Genomic DNA, 6,404 nt, shown 5'->3' with positions numbered 1-6,404 from the left:
TGAATAAAATATATACATTTTATTTATTCGGTTATTGCCATTTATTATACCCATTTCATATTTTATTAATAATATAAAGTTATTTTTTAATAAATCGTTATAATATATGATTATATATAATAATCATCAATAAAGAGTTATTTTTTAACAAATCTCCTATTTGAATTTTAATAAAATTAATAAATAATGTTGATTAATAACGTTGCAGCAAACTCTAAAATAATTTTTTTACTATTTTTAAATCGTGGGTCTGGTTGAAAAAGTTTTAAAAATATGAAAATGTTTTTTTTTAAAAAAAAAAAAAAAACCTTAAATGAACTGATTTTTAATAATCATAGTGTCTGTATAATATTTTGCTGACTACAACATATTTCCGTTAATTGATCAGGTCTGTGAATCATGATAAGACGAATAAAATTAAAACGATAAATTTTGCCGAAACATAAAATAAAAATGTTTGTAGCGAAAAAAACCTGACCGAAAATTCTTCTTTTTTTTTTAAAAAAAAAAAAAAAATTAATAAAATCACGAAATTTGAATAAGATTTTAAATAAATATGCCTTTTAGATAAAATGAATATCATAGTTTAATAATATGATCTTTACTGATCGTTTATTGGCAATTTTTGTTAATTATAATTAATATAATTAACTATAATTATAATTCTTGGTCGAAATTCTAACATTTTTTGTGAAAATTGATAGAAATGTTGTGTTTTGACAGTTATATTAAATTATATATGCTAGAACCGATTAGAGCTAGAATCTATAGAAAATTAAGGCACTTTTTCAAAAACTTTCAACTAAAATTAAGTTAACGCTGTTAAGCGGAATTGATCTAAAAACTCAAAAATGGTGTTCTTTAGATTTGTAATTAATGATCGTCCATAAAGTACGTACGCTCGGAGAGGAAGAGGGGGTTTGTAAATGGCGTATACGAGATGGGGGAGGAGGGGGTAATGAAAAAGTTTTTAAGATTATATAAAAAAGAGAAAAGTTTCTTTAAACATTATAAAAACTTGATGCAATAAAAATTATAGCATCTATAGCTCTTATTTGGACATAATACGCTGACAAAATCATGCTAATTCCAAATAAAAGAATTTGAATAACTCATAAATCGCCTTAACTGCACCTAGTGCTCAAAATGTTGGTGACCCCTGGTTTGAGTTAACGTTGCGTCTGTCACACAAGTTTTAAAGCCTATAAATGAAAATTTAGTATTTTTCTAACAATACCTACCAATTTTGGTTATAGCATGCCAACCAAAAAAGTTGTTTTAGTATATAAGTTTTTAGAAAAAATTTATTTTATTTTTTTATAAGAAATTATTATTTTTTTCTCTTATAAAATTATTTAAAATTTATAGTACATTTTCCAGTATAACAAGCTTCTCGTTAAAGGTTTCGCTTTATTTTGTTCAATAAATGTGGGGAGAACTACCGTACGCCCAAATTTTTTCATTGCGCCTCTAGACCTACTTTGTGGTCGTGTGGATCTTTAAAAAGAATGCGAACGTCTTCCGTTTTTGCTATGTGGTCGTGCGGGTCTAAGTGTAAGCTCAGAAGACCTTCAGAGACCCTCACGCATAAAGATGTCACCCCTGCTGGTACAGTCTTAGTAGTATAATTATTCCAGCAGCAAGCCAAAATGGCGTTTTTGCGTTGAAAAGAGTAAATTTTTAAATATATTTTGTAACCTTGGAAAGCTATAATCGAAATAAATTACTTTCTTAAAAGTAGACTGGATAAGTTCTTATTAACTATTCAAACTATCAATAAGTCATCATTATTAAATCTCTAAAATATATAACAATATCACTTTTACATGTTTTTAATTCATCTTTTAATTCATCAATTCATCAAAACATGGAGTTCTTCCTGAAAAACTAAAAAGTGCATAGGTTACACCAAATTTTTAAACAGGTGATCCCAATTACAGACCATCTCAGTTCTTTATCGTTTTTCCAAGATTTTGGAGCGTGTAATGTATAATAGACTTTATTCTTTCTTAAATGCAAATAATATTCTTTACAATATACAATTTGGGTTTAAATCCGGTCATTCAACCGATCACGCAATAATTAATCTTGTACATGAAATATTCAAAGCTTTTGATGAAAAAAAAATTACTTTAGGTGTCTTTATTGATCTAAGCAAAGCGTTTGATACCGTAAATCATAATATTCTCTTATATAAACTTAAAATTTATGGTATCATAAATTCCAACTTAAATTGGTTTAAAAGAGTATTTATTTAAGAGTTATAAAAAAGTTATAAAAAAAAGATTAGGAAACAATGCATTTTATATGATGGCGAAAAAACAGATTTAATGACAATTAACTACGGATCCCCCAAGGATCAAATCTAGAATCGTTTTTATTTCTCATTTATATAAATGACTTGAGTAAATTTTCCAATCTGTTAAATTCAATTTTATTTGCCGACGATACTAACGTATTTCATTCTGATAAAGATATTAATATTTTATTTGCAACAGCAAAAAAAGAACTTGTGAAACTAAGCGAATGGTTTATATCGAATTGTCCATTAAAAAAACAAAATATACTTTCTTCCATCGTCTTCATGATAAAGATAACATTCCCTCAAAACTTCCTAAGCTTTTTTTTAATAACTCTTATGTCAAAAGAAAGTGTTCTTTGTTGTTTCTAAGTGTAGTTTTAGATGAAATTGTAACGTGAAAGGAGCACATACATTTAATCCAAAATAAAATCTCAAAAAATATTGGCCTTTTATACAAAATTGTTTGAAATTCATTTACTTTTCGTTTAAGTAAATTATTCATTGCTATCTAAATTACGCCAACGTTGCTTGGTGCAGCACTAATGTATCTAAAAATAAAATCTTCTAATTAAACAAAAACACGCTCTAAGAATTGTTGGAAATGTGAATTGCTTCTCGCACACTAAAATTAATTAATATTTTTTAAAATAAATTCAAAATACTCAACGTATTTTAACTTAATCTATATCATATTCTCATATTTATGTTCAAAGTAGATAATAAAATGGCACCCATTTTATTCAACTCATTTGTTGAAAAAATAAATCATTTGTACCCAACATGATTTTCAAATAATAATAAAATTCAACCCAAAACGTATTATTCTGCGACTAAGTTCTCGATTGCAATCAGAGGACCTAAATTAAGGAACACGCTATTGGATGAGTTAAAAAAAATTTCTTCCCTTTATCAATTAAAAAATAAAATAAAAAATAAACTTTTAATAATTGACAATGAACTTCTTCTGAAACTTTTAAATAGGAGTAATCACCTGTTTTTTACTTGTTCTTTACTTTATTTTTGATTTTAATCTGGTTCTTTACCTTTCTTTGATGTTCATGTTTTATCGCATTTTTATTTATTTTTAAGTTTGAAATCTTAATAAATAAAATTTGAAAAAAAAAAAAAAAATTATATATATAAAAAGTATTTTTATACTTTCATATACCGTAAAATGGGGTGAATAGAAACAGTGGGGTGAATAGAAACAAAACTTCATTTTTATATATATAGTAATTTATTTCCTACATAACTATGGTCAAATAGTGGCAACTATTTTTTTTTTAAGTTGGTACACTTTAGGCTAAAAGGGAAATAATGGTTTGTTTGGGTGGCAGCACTGGTTCCTATTTGTTTGCCTTCTTGAATGTTGTACGTGATTCATGCTGTTTTTTCATCTACTTTGAACTTTCCAGGTAAGTCAGAATGTGTACTGTTCATAGAAGTAAATAGTTGTTCAAAACATAGATTAACTATCCATATACAAGATTAAGGCTTACTTTAAGCTTTAACTTTAACAATATTATTTCAGAAATTAATCATATTGATTACGTTAGATTTTTAGAATTCGTGGGGTGAATAGAAACACATATTTTTTAGTGTTTCTATTCACCCCACAAAAAAAATTTAATACTAAATCACACTTATACAATATAAAATACATATTATGTGTTATATACTTATATACTTAACTGACACAGCTGTTTTATTTCAGAACCCTGTAAAATGCCAAGGAAGTACAAACACGTGGTTGGAGGTGGCTACAAAAAGCACGATCCAAAAACAATCGAAAAAGCAATTTCTGACATACAGAATGGATTGAGCCTTCGAAAGTCTGCTGAAAAACATGCTTTGCATTATAGTGTTCTTTATCGACACTTGAAAAGAGGTCCAAATTTGAAGAAACATGGTGGTCAGACAGCATTATCTCTTGAAGAAGAACAGCTGTTTGTTGATAGGCTTAAGATATGTGGCGAATGGGGTTATCCCATTGACACTACAACTCTACGACTCCTTGTAAAAGACTTTTTAGACCGGAGAGGGAAAGAAGTTAAGAGGTTTAAAGATAACCTCCCTGGCCGTGACTTTGTGGAATCATTTATAAAACGTCATAAGGAACAACTGGCCGTGAGAATGTGTCAGAATATTAAACGCTCGAGGGCTGGTGTAACACCAGAAACAATTAACAACTATTTTGATAAACTGACAAATGAATTAAAGGATGTGCCTTTATCTAATATCGTAAACTACGATGAGACGAATCTAAGTGATGACCCTGGTAAGCGAAAGGTCATTATACGTAGAGGGACAAAATATCCAGAAAGAGTCATAAACTCATCAAAGTCATCTACGTCTGTGATGTTTGCAGCCGCTGCTGATGGCACTATTTTACCACCTTACGTTGTGTATAAGGCTATGCACTTGTACCAAAGCTGGACAGAAGGTGGGCCAAAAAAACGCCAGGTACAATCGAACAAAGTCTGGCTGGTTCGATTCCTTTTGCTTTGAAGATTGGGTACTGACAGTTGCTCTTCCGTACCTGAAAAACAAAACGGGTCGAAAAATTCTGATTGGGGACAATTTGTTTTCCCACTTATCAATGGAATCTGTGAAGTTGTGTAAAGACAATATCAGTTTTATTTTTCTCCCAGCTAACTCCACCCATCTCACACAACCTCTAGACGTAGCCTTTTTTCGTCCATTGAAATCAACATGGCGGCAGATTCTCGAAGAGTGGAAAAAGGGCCCAGGAAGAGCAGAAGCAACTGATCCTAAGGACAAATTTCCCGCGTTATTGAAAAAGTTGTGTGATTCATTGAAGGAAGAAAATTGGATCAGCGGTTTTAAGAAGTGCGGTATAGCGCCTCTAAACAGGAACAAAGTGCTGTCTATGCTTCCAAAAATCATTGATGAGGAAAATCAGAATCCAGAAAACATTCAAAAGAACACTGAAGCTGTTGACAGGAGTTTCCAAGAGCTCCTTCAGAGTCTGCGTCATGATCAGACTTCTAAGATAAGGCAAAAAAGGACCAAAGTAAATGTGAAACCTGGCAAAAGTATTGGTGTTGAGGACTTCGTCGTGGACGATGAGGTTCCCCAAACTTCACGTTCTACTGGCCAAAACCCAGGTACCTCAGGTACTAAACAGGTTCAGCCAAAGAAAAGCCGAAAGCGTGTGGAGATATCATCAGAAGATGAAGAGAACTATTCCAATTTGTTATTTGTAGGGCACATTTTATGTAACTTCTTTTGTTTATGTACTCAAATAAATCACTATGTTGAGAAATAAATTTATTTGTATTCATTTATTGACCAAAAATCCATAGTTGTCTGTTTCAATTCACCCTAAATTTGTTTCAATAGAGAAACACATGAAATTGAAGTACTGTTTCTATTCACCCCCATCTGCGGGGTGAATAGAAACACCATGTTTTTATTTGTTTTCATTAAAATGAAATAAGATAAAAAAATGGAAATACCATAAAAAAATAGGTCTAACAGAGACCTGTATTTGGGGAAAAAATGGTGTACCTAAAACAACTACAAATATGCAAAATTTTAAACCAAAGTTGAAAATTGTTTCTATTCACCCCGTTTTACGGTATATATGTACTTTATACATTTTATTCAAGTTTAATTTTGTAAATATTTTTTTTATGGCGATTTATTTTTTTTATACATAATAATAAAGTAATCACAACAGTAATCATCATCTAATTATCTCTAATATTAATCGTTTTTTGAATACCTCCATAGTAGGTTTATATCAAAGTTTAGACAATCTCTACTACTCATTTGAATTTTATCTTTTGCTTCCCGGTTTAGTTATAGGTTTGGTACGTTCTAAAAGAACGTTTCTTAATTTATTCTTAATTAATTTTAAATATAAATATTATGCAGGTTAAAACTTTCAATAAATAAAATTATAAGAAACAAATAAAAACAACATATTAGATTTAAATGAATTAAATGAAACAAAAATGTCAAATTAATAAAAGGAATTAAATATCAAACTAATGAAATGGATATATATATATATATATTTATTTATATATATATATATATATATATATATTATATATATATATATATATATATATAT

The 6,404-nt window shown here is 29.1% G+C and overlaps 1 long non-coding RNA gene across 1 annotated transcript in view; it reads right to left on the bottom strand.

Annotated features, from left to right (window-relative positions):
* Positions 1-1,771: 1,771 nt before the first annotated feature.
* Positions 1,772-6,404, bottom strand: part of LOC136087566 (uncharacterized) — a 41,583-nt gene continuing 36,950 nt past the window's right edge. The window contains exon 3 of the long non-coding RNA XR_010641877.1: positions 1,772-2,850. This is a non-coding gene — a long non-coding RNA (uncharacterized LOC136087566). The remainder of the gene's footprint in view (positions 2,851-6,404) is intronic.

Source organism: Hydra vulgaris, chromosome 11 (assembly GCF_038396675.1).
Source record: "Hydra vulgaris chromosome 11, alternate assembly HydraT2T_AEP".
NCBI lineage: Eukaryota > Metazoa > Cnidaria > Hydrozoa > Anthoathecata > Hydridae > Hydra > Hydra vulgaris.
Note: the sequence above shows the minus strand (reverse complement) of the source record. Positions and strands in the feature narration are given on the sequence as shown.